We start from the raw sequence: 14,753 nt of genomic DNA, 5'->3' as shown, positions 1-14,753 counted from the left end.
ACCCCCCAGACCCTGTTCTTGCCCTCTCCAAGCTCTCCCTGGAGCTGACGATCTTATCCACTTCCATGGGTGCAACTCTCACCTCTCACATAGGCTCCAGAGTCCTTTCACCAGCTATGACATTATATTTAGACAGTTGTTTGGTGCTTGAAGCAGTAGTAACTCAACACAAATGCCCCCAAGGTTGCCCCAACCATCACTGATGAGATCATTAGTCTCTCACACCAGAGACCCGCCATCCTAAACTCTTCTACCCTCATTTCCAACACCTATCCATTACCAATTCCTGCATGTTTTATCTTCTAAATAGTTTTAAAATCAATCCTTTCCTTTCCACCCTGATTTTCTCAGTACTCATTGAAGTTCTTAATCTCTCTTACCTGGAGATATTGAAGTCTATAAAGTCTCCTATCAGAACTTCCTGATGATAGTCCAAATCCCTTTATTTCACTTCCCTGACACAACCCAGGGAGATCTACTGAAAATACAAATGTCTATTACTAGCCTATTTAAAACCCTTGTAGGAACTGAACCAGGGGTGCTTTAAAAAAATATAGCTGTCTTATCTCCATTGTACAACTAAAGACACGTTGAAAAATGGCCAGCCTGTTGCTGGGAAGCAGCAGGAATGCAGCGAGGGAGGTGGGTAGCTTACTGTCTGGCAGCCCCCATCCTGCCTAGTGGGACAAGATGACACCTGAGCAGAGTTCCCTTTAGCCTCCTAGAATGAAGGCCCAAGGGGAAGGTCCACTGGCCTCCAAGTCCTGCATGAACCTTGGGTGAGTGCCCTCAGCCCTCATGTGCCTCCAGTGCCTCTGGTACTGAGTGATAGGTCCCCAGAGCTGCTTCCCCCTCTGCAGCAATACTCTGCTTTCACTTATATTCACTTTTATTTCTTTACCACGCTAGTGATTTTTCCATCTTCCCTGAATTACTCATGTTTCAATCTTTTGATGGCATTCCATCTCTTTCCTGAATTTTCAAGGATGTTTTTCCTAAAATTTTTTTTCTTGTCATTCTGACTAGATAACATTTTTAAGCATATGAATGGTAAGGATATGTTCAATGTACCACATAAAATGTTCTACTAATCATTTTTTATTGATGCCAGACATAAACTTCATTTAGTTGAATTTTTTTTAAAGAGAGAGTGAGAGAGGGAGAGAGAGAGAGAATTTTTAATATTTATTTTTTAGTTTTCGGCGAACACAACATTTTTGTTTGTATGTGGTGCTGAGGATCGAACCCGGGCCGCACACATGCCAGGCGAGCGGGCTACCGCTTGAGTCACATCCCCAGCCCATTTAGTTGAATTTTTAAATGGGATTTTTAGAAAAGGTAAATTTTTAAATTACAAATCATCAACTTCCGTTTTGTTCCACAAGTCTGTAAGCTGGTTGTTTAGATAACAAGGAATTAATTTCATTCATTCATGCAACACCTATCTTGCACTAAGCACTCTGTGAAGTGATAAAGATACTACAGTAAATATAATAGACAAGATCTCCAGCTATTATAATTTTGGTAATTTAATATAGGGAAACTTTGGGGTAGCCAACTCACAGTATGCATATACTCTTATGTGTCCTTGTATCTATATTTCAAGATTTCAACACCCTCACAACCATTAGCTGGCATTTCAAGTACTGTTATCAGGCTCCAGCACTCCTGGCTTAGCACTTTAAATATAATTATTTAAAAGCTCAACAAAACCTTTGTTAATTAACAAAGGGGCTACCGGAAATCATTTTCATTTGTGAAATAAGTGATGACCAAGACATGTAGTTGGTTAAAAAACTGAACAGACCCCACCATTTCTGCAACAAAATACAAAAACTCAGCAAAGCCAAAAATCTGACATCTCCAGTAGGGAACTCAAGATCAGAGCCCTGGGTACTGCTGCTGTCCACTCCTCAGAGGACTCTGGTGCTAAATTAAGCCACAGTTGGCCTGTCTCACTGTCAGTCATTGTCACTGTACCTATACTGAAGGAATCCATTCAAATAGGTGCTAGTCAGAATGCCCAAGGACAGAGTTCAATTATCCAAAGAGGCTCTTTATGATACTTCCTTGCTGTACTTGTAGCATTAGTCCTGCCAGAATTAAGACTAGAAATTGTTTTCATTGTAATTTACCAGCAAGAAGCAAGAGACTACAAAGGGAAGGGATGGATAACACCCTCCTATTTCTAGATTCTGGAGGCTACCCATATTGAACAGAAAGAATACAACAATGCTGAAAACTAGATTGGCACCAGTAAGTGCAATTCAGAAATAAAAGAATTACATGGCTAAGGATAGTGTGCAAAAGGGAGAGCTATACAAGATGAGAGCAAGATCACATCTTACAGGTGTCATGGGTCTTGATAGGTCATGAAAAGAGCTAGGATTTTATTCAAAATGTATTGGAAGCCACTGAATAATTTTAAGAAGCTGACTCAGTACAGTTACTACATAGAAAAATAAACAGTCAAGGAAGCAAGCAGTGGAAACAGGAGATTGTTACAGAACCTTGGGCTAGAGATGATGGTACCTATAGGCTAGAGGTAAATACAGAGAGGTGGATAGATATTCCCTCAAAATACCTGACATACAATGCAATGTATAACAGTATGTCTACACTGTTCTTTTTAAGAGAAATCATTAAATAATTTAACAAGTAGGATTAACAATGTCTGTTCTGGGGAAAAAAATAAAACATGTTCAGGTATAAACTCGGGACCCAAGAATACTCTGAAGACTGACCAGGAACCCATGTTCCATCCTATCCTGGTTCTCCACAAGAAAAGGGGAAATGGGGATACCCCACTTCCAGTCCCCTGTATATGGTTCCCTTAGCCTGAGGCTAAAAATTATACAGGTCATGAACAGCAAGGGGTGAGGTGGGACACCAGAAGGGTGGAATGTCGATAGGACCAGGGGTCCCTACAATGTCCAGCCTTGGGTCCCCTTAGGCCAGCTCCCTGTCAACATGCTCCTCTCCTCTTCCCACCCCCATCTGCTCTGGTGTGATTTCTTCTTCCCTGTAGCCCAACCTTGGAACTGAATTCATTTTCACATATAAGGGTGCTGAAACTGGAAGTCAATTTTATTTCCATTAAAAAAAATAGCTAATTTATTTATTATTAGGTGCCATGTATTAGAGTTTTCAATAAATTAGCATGTATCATCCTCATCAAAATCCTATCCCCATTTTATAGAAGGGGAAACTGAGATATAAAGAAGTAACTTGCCTAACTGCCAAGTGTCTGAGGCAGGATTAGAACCCAGGCTGGGGCTAGGGATGTAACTCATTGGTAGAGTGCTTGCCTTGCATGCACAAGGCCCTAGGTTCAATTCCCTGCACCACCACCACCACTACCACACACACAAAAAAGAACCCAGGCTGTCTGGCTGCTGGCCCCATGTTCTTGACTGCCTACTGGAGTGTGGCTCCAAAGTCATGCTGTTCAGAAATAAGGATGAGACAACTGCAGTCATCAATCGCAGGAAGGTCCAAGATGCAATTTAATAAGAGTATCCAACTTATATTTTGATGGAGAAACACCCAGGTGAATGTTTACATGGTTTCTATAGTGCTGAAATTGAATTCATTTTCGTCAAGTTTGAGATCACTCCCAAAAAATCAGATTAATATGTGAAGAAGGGAAAACATTCATCTTTTTTCACTCACTATGTAGTAAAAGAGCAACTCTTGTACATACTTGTCAGTTCTGCCAGAGTGTGAGCCTGCAGGGTAGGAAGCACCCATCTTCAGTGAGAACTTTCCACCATGAGAATTATTAGTGCTGAACGAGCACTCAACTCCAAAATAAATGGCATTCTTCAAATGTCAGAAGCATCCCCAACAGAATAACTCAGATCCCCAACTAGACTATTAAGCTGATGCTACAAACAGTAGCCAGGAAGAAAGGAGTTCATCTCTGCTGACAGTGATTGGGAACAGAAACAAAAAGACTGAGAATGTCCTCATTATCCAACAGCTTCCTGGTTTAACCTTCTAAGAATGAACAGAAGCATTTCCTAAGTTCAGAACTCAGAGCCATGGGACTCTCATCACCCAGAGCAGCACTGTACTAAGAAATATCTTTGTTAAGGGGGAACAAATACTTTTACAGTTAAAGATGATGAAAAGGGGTAAAATCTTCTAAATAAAAATGATTCATACTATAAAACATAAGGTTGGTCCAGTTGCCTCAGTCACATAACAATAAATTATAAACATTGCTCAACTTTATTTTGCCTCCTAGGTCTTCAGAGCTCGTCTTCAAATAGCTCCAAAGTCTTCCCCAAGTAGGAGAACTCCATAAACACCTCCGGCACTTTTCCCCACAAAAGTGAGCTTTCTGTAGCATCCTACCTGACTTTTTCTTTAAAACTGCATGCAAGCTTCATGTTCTGCTCTGTAAAAGATCTGTTTTGATTTTTGCCTTGGGTGGGAGATAAGGTAACTTCAAACATTACTATCAGACAAAACTGCCACACCAGGATGATGGGCCAAACATATCTTGTGGCCTTTCACATCTCACCACCACCACTAAGAATGAATTAAAAAATCTCTGAGTTTGAGACCAGGCTTTTTTAAAATGTAAGAAACCATAGTGTGATGTTTAACATTCAAGTTCTCCTTATCAGTAGCTTTCAATTCCAGCTGCACGTGACAATCATCTGGAAACCTTTTTAAAAATACCAGTGCCTAACCTCCACCAAATCAACCAAATCAGTCTCAGGATATAGGAAGAGACCACTGTGTTCTGATATTATTGTTTTTAGCTCCATTGGGTAATTTTAAAGGACAGAAAGGGTTGAGAATCACTTCTCAGAGGATTTTTTTTTTTTTTTGGCAGATAGTGGGGTGTACTGGAGATTGAACACAGAGGCACTTAACCACAAGCCCTTTTTTAATTTTTTGAAACAGGGTCTTGCTAAGTTGTTTAAGGTCGCACTAATTTGATGATGCCGGCTTTGAACTTGTGATCCTGTTCAGAGGATCTTTAAGTAAAATTAAAGCCCCAGAAGGATGTAGTAACAGCAAAGTCAACCCTTGAAAACACTCATCTTACCCCTTCTACATTCAATTCTCTAGGAGATAACAGATAGTAATAAGACAAAACACACACTCTCTCTCTGCTAGATTAGTGTTATAAAAAACACCTAAAACAGAAGGTTTGAATGGAATTCAAAGTTCCAAAAATAATACAAAAATGTCTAGGTTTCAATGAAAGTGTCACTCATCATACCAAGAACCAGAAAGAGTTCAAACTGAATGAGAAATGGCAACCAACAGATTCCAACACCAAGATGACAGATGTTAGAATTACCTGACAAAGATTTTCACGTAGCCATGGTCAAAAAAAATAATAATAATAAAATAAAAATTCTTCAATGAGCAATTAAAAGCATGCTAAATGCTCTGGGGAAAATACCATCATGTTGCTCAGGCCCTTGAAGTAGATTCACTGCTGGGCAAGGATTGTTCATGTCTGGGAAAATACAGATGTTTGTTTTGATGGAGGAACCCGTTGGACCTTAGTTCAGCCATATACTGGCCCACAGAGACCTGGTACCTGTTCACTGTAATTTGTCTTTGTCTTGATGGATCTAGAATGACTTTCCAAATGAGATTATCGAATGAGTCAAAGACAAGAATCCCTCAAGGGGAGCTCCATCCCCAGGGACTGAATGACTGAAAGCATCTGTGTCTCCAAAAGGGTTGGGTTAGGAAAACCAGGCTCCATGACTATCCCCAGTGGTTTATTTCACTTGACACCAGAAGCATAAATCATCAGAGGAAAACCGATAAACTGGACTACATCAAAAGTAATAATTTCTGTTCCACTAAATACTCTGGAAAGTAGATGAAAAGCTCCAGACAGAAAATGTTTACAAACTATATATTCAAATAGAGGACGCATCTAGAGTATGTAAAGAACTTGCATAACTCAACAGTAGAAAAATAACCCATTTGGAACATCAGCAAAAGCATAAGGAAACACTTCATCAAAGAGGCTACACAGACAGCAAATGAGCACATAAAAACATGCTGCACACAATCGCCATTAAGGAATTGCACATGAAAACTATAATGAGCAAATTCTACACACCTAACAGGGTGGCTAAAATTTTTCAAGAGGTGATAATACCAAGCTCTGGTGGGGATGTAAAGAACTCATACACTGTTGGTAGGGTTGTAAAATGATAAAACCACTTTGGAAAACAAATTGGCAATTTCTTTAAATAGTTAACATACAATCGCCTTATATATGATCCAATAACTGCACTCTTTGGCATTTAAACAAGAGAAATAAAATTTTACTTTTATGTATAAAACCTATACATGAATGTTTATAGCAGCTTTATCTGTAAAGCCAAAAACTGTAAACAATCCAGACATCCTTCAGCAGGTGAATGATTAAACAGACTTTGGCACAACAACACTGTAGAATTTTAAAAAAGTAAAAAAAAAAAAAACTATTGACACGTTCAAAAACCTGGATGAATCTCCTGAGAATTATGTTAATGAAGAAAAAACCAACCAACCCAAAAGGCATAATTTCATTGATACAACATTCATGAAATGATTAAATCACAGAAATAGAAAGCAAAATAATGGTGTACAGAATTTAAGAAGAGACAAAAGATGCAGAGGAAAGGATGTGGCTGTAGAGAGCAATATAAGGAATCTTTGAGGAAATGTTCTATCACTTGACTACCAATATCAATATCCTGGTTGTGACACCATTAAACTTTTGCAAGAAGTTACCCCTGGGGGAGCATGGGTAAAAAGACAAGAGAGCTCTATTTCTTAAAACTACATATAAATTACCTCAAAATAAAGAGTATACTTAAAAATAAAAGGTTACTAAATCACTGAATTCTGACTGCAACATACAGCAAATAACAAGTACTTGGAAGTGACCTTTATGTGTGTTCCAAATATTTTCTTTATGGTCATTTTTAGCTCTAGAATTTCATTCATGATTCATAAGATTCAGCAATTTAATTTTATTCCATAAAGAAGGGGGCCCTTTAGCCTTGCTGAGACCAGTTATTTCCATGGTGACACTCAACATATTATTAACATAAATGAACAGCACACCATACCTAGAATGAACTACTTTCTCCATGGCTACTCTGTTTTCTTGCACCTCTTCAGGGAACAATGATGATAAAGATGCTCAAATATCCCTCTGCCCAGTGTCACTATTTTTCCAGAGGTAGATCCATTTGAGGAAGTGGGGGAGAGAGAAAATAAAGAATGTACAGAGACTACTCCTGGTCTCTCCTCTCAGATCCTGGATGCCTCTGAAGTGAACCCTGAAACATTGAATCTGTGCCCAGTGGTCTGAGATCATTTTTTGTACATGTTCTCTAGCAATGAGCTTCCTTCTTCAATGATGTTCAGCTGAACACAGTAATGTAATTGCTCCAGTGTAACAGGAAACCTGGAAGGGAGGTGGGGGGAGGGGCCCAGGGGCAGGAAAGATGGTGTAATGAGATGGACATCATTACCCTAGGTATATGTATGATTGCACATATGGTGTGATGCTATTTCCTGTACAACCAGAGATATGAAATTGTGTACATATGAATCAAAATGCTGCAATTGTGTACAATGAATCAAAATGCACTCTGCTGTCATACATACCTAATTAAAATATATTAATTAATTTTTTTTAAAAAGGTCTGGAAGAGCAGCTTCCATCATGGAAGACACTGGTTTAAGTGTTTTAGTAGGTTTAAGTCTAATTTTAACCAGCACAAATTTGACATCAGGGGCTGAATTTGGAAGTCATTCCACTGTGGTGTATTCTCCATTAGTCTATACCATTTCTCCCATGGATTAGGTAGTCTGCAGGTGGGTAGAGATATGAAGGAGTATACAGGTGTGAGAAGGTATATACAGGAGTGCACATATACAAACACCTTCACACAGCTGACAAAGCACAGTGGGCAAGCACCAGATCAGAACTCCCTACTACTCTTTGTAGATACTCATTATCTATGGGACACGTACATGTTGGGTAATTGGGGCAGGAGGACTAAACCAGCCCACTGACTTTCAGTATCAAGAGAAAAGCAAAGAATAGATGAATCTCAACTCAAACACTTACCATTTTATCTTAAAATAATTAGAACTTTACTAAATGCTTCCTTAGTTTCCCCATATCTACTAAGCATCTAAAATTCCTTTATCACAAAATAAGATTCTACATGCCACCAATAAAGCTACAGCATAACATTCAGTACTTTTGAGAAAAGGATGACAGTCTAAAGTCATCCTTCATCAAGTCCAGTTTTGGTTAAACAAACAGAAACACAAAGGCCAAGGCTAAAGAAATGCAACAGAAGAGGATACAGGTTACTAGCAGAAAAGGCAGGTCTGGGACAACACTCTGAGTAGCCTGGGAGTTTGGTGCTAATGGAGCAAGGAAAGGAGAAACATGAAATGCTCACGTGCCTGATTAATCCTGCTTTCTGAGGGAAAAAGAAATCTCACTAATGGCAAACTGCATGGAAAGATGCTCAGCTCTTACCTGAAATCCCAGTCATTCTGAAAAGCTGTGGTCAGCAGTACCATACTCAGAGAGACCATGATCTCAGGCTCAGCAAAAGGCTAAGACCAGAGTTAGATTAGTTAGAAGTGACTGACAGAGAGTCCACGTGTGCAGAAGTCCTTACAGTCCAGGCCCTGTTTCTCCAAAGCAGCTCACTTTTGGAGAAAAGTGTCCCTATCCTTTCAGGATTTCTCAGAAATCAAGGTGAGGGAAGAGGAAGGAAAATCTCCTGGATCCCTGCAAGATTAATTTATTCCAAAAGGAAATAATAAAAAAAAAATCAACTTGCCAAAGTCATGTGAAGAAAATGAAGGAAAACAGAACATGCCAAAGGCAGAAGACGACCATCCTTCAGAAGATGTACCACAGGAACCAGAAGGAAATCCTCAACCTTCCCAAGAAGGTGTAAGCCAGGAAGCAGAAGGAAACCTTAGAGGAGGGCCTGCCCAACCTGGCCAAGGATTTAAAGAGGACACACCTGAAGGCATTTGGACCCTGAAGAAATGATTGGAAGAGTAGATGAGTTGGAAAGGCTTAGGGAAGAGATCAGAAGAGTAAGAAATAAGTTTGTGATGATGCATTGGAAGCAAAGACATTCACGCAGCCGTCCTTATCCTGTGTGTTTCAGGCCTTGAATTCCTTTTTGTCTGATATTAAAATCGAGCCCCTGCTTTCTTTATGTTAGCATTTTCTGATGTATCTTTGACTTTCATTTTACTTTTAATTACATGGCGGTATTGTTTTAGGTAGTTTGTTATCAGCATTTTATTGGATTTTGGATTTTGACCTACTTTCCAGGTTTATTTTTCAATTGGAAAGTTTCACACATATGCGTGGAAATATGTTCATTCTGTATGTACAGTAAAAATGTAACAGGTTACAAAGCAGCATATTTAGTATCAGCTCACATATGTAGGATGCAATTCCAAATTGTGTGTGTGTATACATACATACATATCTCAAACTTAACTGTGCTTATTTCTGTATGGTGTGAAGTTTTGTTTTTGTTTTGCTTTTTGCTTATGTGTATTTTTTAATGAATACCTTTCACACACACAAAGAAGTGAAGATTTTTTTAATAAGTAATAGTTGATCAAAACTAGTTTGCAACTAGCTTGTAAGGGCAATGGGGGCACCTAAACTCTTGAAGAAATAACTATATAAAAAGAAATGTAAATCTCAAGTTACCTCTGGATTTCTTTGCCAGAGAAATAAAACTGGCAATCATTACCAAAAAAAAAAAAAAAAAAGAGGAGGAGGAGAAGGAGGAGGAGGCTGAAAACAATTAAGGATCAGTAAGAAAAGTATCCAAAGGCATAGTTTGATAGCACACACCTATAATCTCAGTAATTTGGGAGGCTGAGGCAGGAGGATTGAGAATTTGAAACTAGCCTCAGCAAATTAGCAAGAACCTAAGCAACTTACCAAGACCCTGTCTCAAAATAAAAAAATAAAAAGGACTGGGGATGTAGCTCAGTGGTCAAGCACCCTGGGTTATCAATCCCCAGAACCAAAAAGAAAAACATCAATGGTATATATTTATCTATAGTTAAAGATGCTGCTCCCTCTACCCCTGCTTGTTCAATAAGATTTTATTAAAATGGTTTCATAAAACAAGATGTTGTTATAGCTATTCATGGTAGTCTATAAAATAATTTAAAATAATCATTGAGAAATAAGGCAGATGCTTGCATTTTCTCATCCATAATAATAACTCTTGAAAATTATTCGGCCAATGGAAGAATTTATGTAGAAATATTTGAATCTATGTAGAAATACATTATCAAGGGAAATTTTTTTTAAGTACTGAGAGAATAATATCAAAGAAAGGAAAAACGAAAGAGTAGTTTCAGATAGTCTTGGACATGTACTCTATGAAACTGTCAAAGAGCAGTCCATCTCTACTTACAAAATCTACCACAAAGCACAGGAAAAAAAAAAACCTTGAAACATCTCTAATTAATTTTATGATGCTAGCATAAACTTGGTTCCCACAACAGTCAGAAAAACCACTATACCCACACACACCTCAACCAAATGGAAAGGAGGGGAAGCATGTATCTCATGCACCCAGAGGACCCAGATGCATTGAGAACCTCCCCCAGACCATACTGAAATTCCTTGTGTCAGAGGGACAGTATACATTACCAGTCCTTCACAAATCTCTTACCCAGAATTCATGGAGCCAAATGTGGTTCAAGATTTGAGAACCTTTGGGCTGGGGTAGCGTGCTCATCTCGTATGCGGAGGGCACTGGGTTCCATCCTCAACACCACACAAAAATAAAATAAAGGTATTTTATTTATACAACTAAAAAAATTCTAAAAAGAAAAATTTGAGAACTTTTGAGCCTGGCACAGTGGCACACACCTGTAATTCCAGGAACTGAGGAGGCTGAGGAAGGAGCAAGTTCAAGGCTAGCCTCAGCAACTTAGCAAGGCCCTAAGCAATTTAACAAGACCCAATCTCAAAAAATAAAAAGAACTGGAGGATGTAACTCAGTGGCAAAGTGTACCTGAGTTCAATCTGCAGTACAAAAAAAAAAAAAGAGTGATTTGAGAACTTTTAACTTCAAAAAGGTACCTTCTGGGCATTTCCAAGATATTTCACATATCCTCAGGAGTCTGAGGTAGCTATGACATTTCTGCTGCAAAAACTCATGATTATTTACACTAAATACAATCAATAAAGACTATAAATTGCCTCACATCAGAGACAGGTCTTTCCCTCTAATATACCCTCTTCAGGTCAAGTTTTAGAATCAAAAGTTATGGGGGGGGAAGAAGTCTAAGTTCTCAAAACAGCTTGGATTTCAGAATTGTAGATAAAGCATTATTGACTTATTATGGAACTTTTGTAAGTAATGGTAATTACTGAAAGTTCACTGACTGCTTGCTGTGAGAAATGATGGTTGGCTAACATTATAAATTTTATAAATAAGGTTCAGAAAGGTTGTGGTTTACCCAAAGTCACTTACTGAAAACACTAGAATTTGAACCAACATCTGTTCATATTCCATCCCACTGTGCTATTAAACCAGTCAGGTTCTAGTAAACCTAAGCGGAGAAGCCACTTACTGGAAGCATACAGACATCTTCCAGAATGGATTGAAAAAACAGGTTTTCAAAACAAGCAAAGGCCAAAGAAGGCCAAGTTACAGAAGCAGTGACCAAGGTTGAGTACTGAAATTAGGATGCTGCCTTGGCACATGCAAAGGCATTAGCACATGCATCAGTACTGCTGCCGGACTCAGTACTGCTATAACCAAACTCAGCCTGAAAGCTTTCCAAACACTAAAATTCAAAGGCCTGGGAAGTTAAGCCTCAGCTACTCACCCATGCACTTCCATATTGTGAAAAAGGCATCCTCCAAAGTGAAGGAATGTCAGCAGACTGGGCAATCTCCCTTAAAAGGAGAGTGACAAAAAGCTACTACAGCCATTCTAAATAATATGCTTACAAATTACATCCAATGGTATGCCATAAATAGTATTTCTTCCAGGAATAGAAGTATTTTTAAAAGATATTTAGAATATGTATTTTATATTAATTAGCCAAATCTTAAGGCTGGGGATATAGCTCAGTTGGTAGAGGGTTTGCCTCACATGCATAAGGCCCTGGGTTCAATCCCCAGCACCACCAAAAAAAAAAAAAAAAAAAGATTAATTAAAAAAAAAAAAAAGAAAAACAACTCAGTATTTTAAAAGATACTTGATATAATTTAACACCCATTGTAAATGTTTTAAAATTCTTGGTAAATTAAGAGGATAAAGTTCTTTAACCTAACACTCTTCACCCAAATCTAGTCATATTAAAAGAGTAACACATAAGCCCATAAACTATTTCAATTAGTCAACACCATTTCTGAACATCATTCAAAAACTCTAATCAACCAATCAGGGAGACTGAGGCAGGAGGATTCTAAGTTCAAGGTCAGCTTCAGCAACTAAGCAAGGACCTAAGCAATTTAGCAAGATCCTATCTCAAAAAATAGAAAGGACTTGGGCCAGGCACAGTGGTGCAGGCCTGTAATCCCAGCAGTTTAGGAGGCTGAGATAGGAGGACCCTGAATTCAAAGCCAGTCTCAGCAACTGGATGAGGCACTTAGCAACGCAGTGAGACCCTGTATCTAATTAATATACAAAATAGGGCCGGCCGGGGGTGTGGCTCAGTGGTTGAGTGCCCCTGAGTTCAATCCCTGCTACCAAAAAAAGACGTGGAATGTAGCTCAGTGGTAAAGTGTCACTGGATTCAATCACAAGTACCAAAAAAAAAAAAAAAACAACTCTAACCTGTGTAGTTAGAAGAGATACAACTACCAGAAAGTGGGAAGGACCCTATTATCATATTGTTGTAATCTATCCTTTGAGTAGCCCTTTGGTGAACTTGCATTTTAGATTGGGAAAAAATTCTGATCCAATGGAGTAATTCAAGTCAAGTTATTCAGATTGGGGTGTTAAATACTTATAAAGCAAAAGTATCTCTTGCAGGGTCTTTTGAGGGTGGTCAGAGAATTGTTTGGTGCCTAGGAACCCAGCCAAAAACGACAGGAGAGGAGACTCTCACCTGGGGTGGAGAATGAAGGAACAGGCCTGCTAACTGGGCAGCAGAAAGGGAAGTAGCTAAAAGATGTAATGTGTAGGGTGTAGATGTGTCTGACGTCCAAGTGTCAAATTTCCTTTCCTAGTACTGAGGACTGAACTCAGGGCCTTTTGCATGTTAGGCAAGTCCTCTACCACTGAGCTACATCTCCAGCCCTTTTCATTTTTTATTTTGAGACTGGGTCTTGCCAAGTTGCCCAGGCTGGCCTCAAACTTGCCATCCTCCTTCCTCAGCCTCCCAGGTAGCTGGGATTAAAGGAGAACCATGTCCTGCTTTACGTCTATTTTATTCATGTTATTCTCAAACCTGAAGAAATAAATAAATCTCATTATATCCAATCCACATTTGAATAGGAAAAACTATGCTTTGGGGTAAAGCCAAGTCCAGTGGAAACACGGCAAAGCAGTAATAAGAAGTCAGAAGTGACCCTGAGGAGCTGGAAAGAAAAGTCTCCAATAAGAGGTGATAAACGCCAACCAAGATGAGTCAGTGCTATCCACAGAGGATTCTCAGAAATAAATGTGTGAGAAGGTAAGTGACACTCCTCAGTCATACAGAATTTGTTTTCATTGTAATGACATTTAGATATGTAAGGAAGGGATGATTCCCAAAGAACAACTTGAAAAACGAACTATTCAAGAAATCCCAAAGCATTCCAACTAAAACTAAGTGGAGTCAATAGTAAAGTTTAGTAAAATAAAAAAAATACAAGATAAACAATTCTCTTCAACTTTCCTATAAACCAACAATTTTCTTTTTTTAAAAAAATGGAATGCAATAAAAACTACATTCAAAATACAACCCAAAATATGACATTTAGGAATAGCCTTAAAAAGAAAGATGTAATATTTCAATGACAAAAAAAGTAAAACTTAACCGAAAGACAGAAAAGCTTGAAAAAATGGAAGGCAAAAGAATAAGTTGTTATATGCAAAGTCTGAATTTTTAGTTTTTCCGAAATGAAATATAGGCATAGCACCATAAGACTGAAATCTCAGTGGGAATTTTTTTAATGACAAAAAATTATTTTAAGGCAAAATTTAAAGGAAAAACAGCTGGGCACAATGGTACACACCTGTAAACCCAGAGATCGAGGAGGATCACAAGTTCAAGAGCAGCCTGAGCAACTTAACAAGACCCTGTCTCAAAATAAGATTTATTTTAAAAGGGCTGAAATGGAGCCCAGTGGTAGAACACTAGCCTAGCAAGCACAAAGCCCTGGGTTCAATCCCCTGCATAAATAAATAAATAAACGGATGAAGGAAGAGTCATGTATTTTTGCCTTGGTTTGGAGACATTTCAGCATGGGCAGTAAATAAATGTTCCCCTAGGCCCCAATATTTGCTGAGAATGGTGATATAAAAAACAGAGTTTCATTCAATTTCTGGGCTGCTCAGTTCTGATCACAGCTAAGCAGTGCCACCTCAAGAGGCCCATGACATATTGAGAAAGAGACTGAAGTAGCACAGAGGATACCTGGATATGATCTCAGCTTTACCTTTTTATAAAGCAGGTAAAGTGCCTGCCTGCAGAGGCAGCCTCCCACCTGAACCTGCCAGGTGCTTCCTCCACAGCCTATAGTTCTGGCTATTGGG

The 14,753-nt window shown here is 38.7% G+C and overlaps 1 protein-coding gene, 1 non-coding gene and 1 pseudogene across 3 annotated transcripts in view; 2 read left to right on the top strand and 1 right to left on the bottom strand.

Annotated features, from left to right (window-relative positions):
* Epb41l4a (erythrocyte membrane protein band 4.1 like 4A) overlaps positions 1-14,753 on the bottom strand; it is a 226,531-nt gene that overhangs the window by 182,948 nt on the left and 28,830 nt on the right. The window lies entirely within an intron of this gene.
* On the top strand, positions 6,775-9,192 carry LOC143400008 (transcription elongation factor A protein-like 8; annotated as a pseudogene).
* Positions 12,126-12,198, top strand: Trnav-cac (transfer RNA valine (anticodon CAC)). Its single transcript has one exon. It is a non-coding gene; the product is annotated as a tRNA-Val (tRNA).

This window comes from Callospermophilus lateralis, chromosome 5 (genome assembly GCF_048772815.1).
Source record: "Callospermophilus lateralis isolate mCalLat2 chromosome 5, mCalLat2.hap1, whole genome shotgun sequence".
Classification (NCBI taxonomy): Eukaryota; Metazoa; Chordata; class Mammalia; order Rodentia; family Sciuridae; genus Callospermophilus; species Callospermophilus lateralis.
The sequence above is the reverse complement of the archived record's forward strand: the minus strand, read 5'-3'. Positions and strand labels throughout refer to the sequence as shown.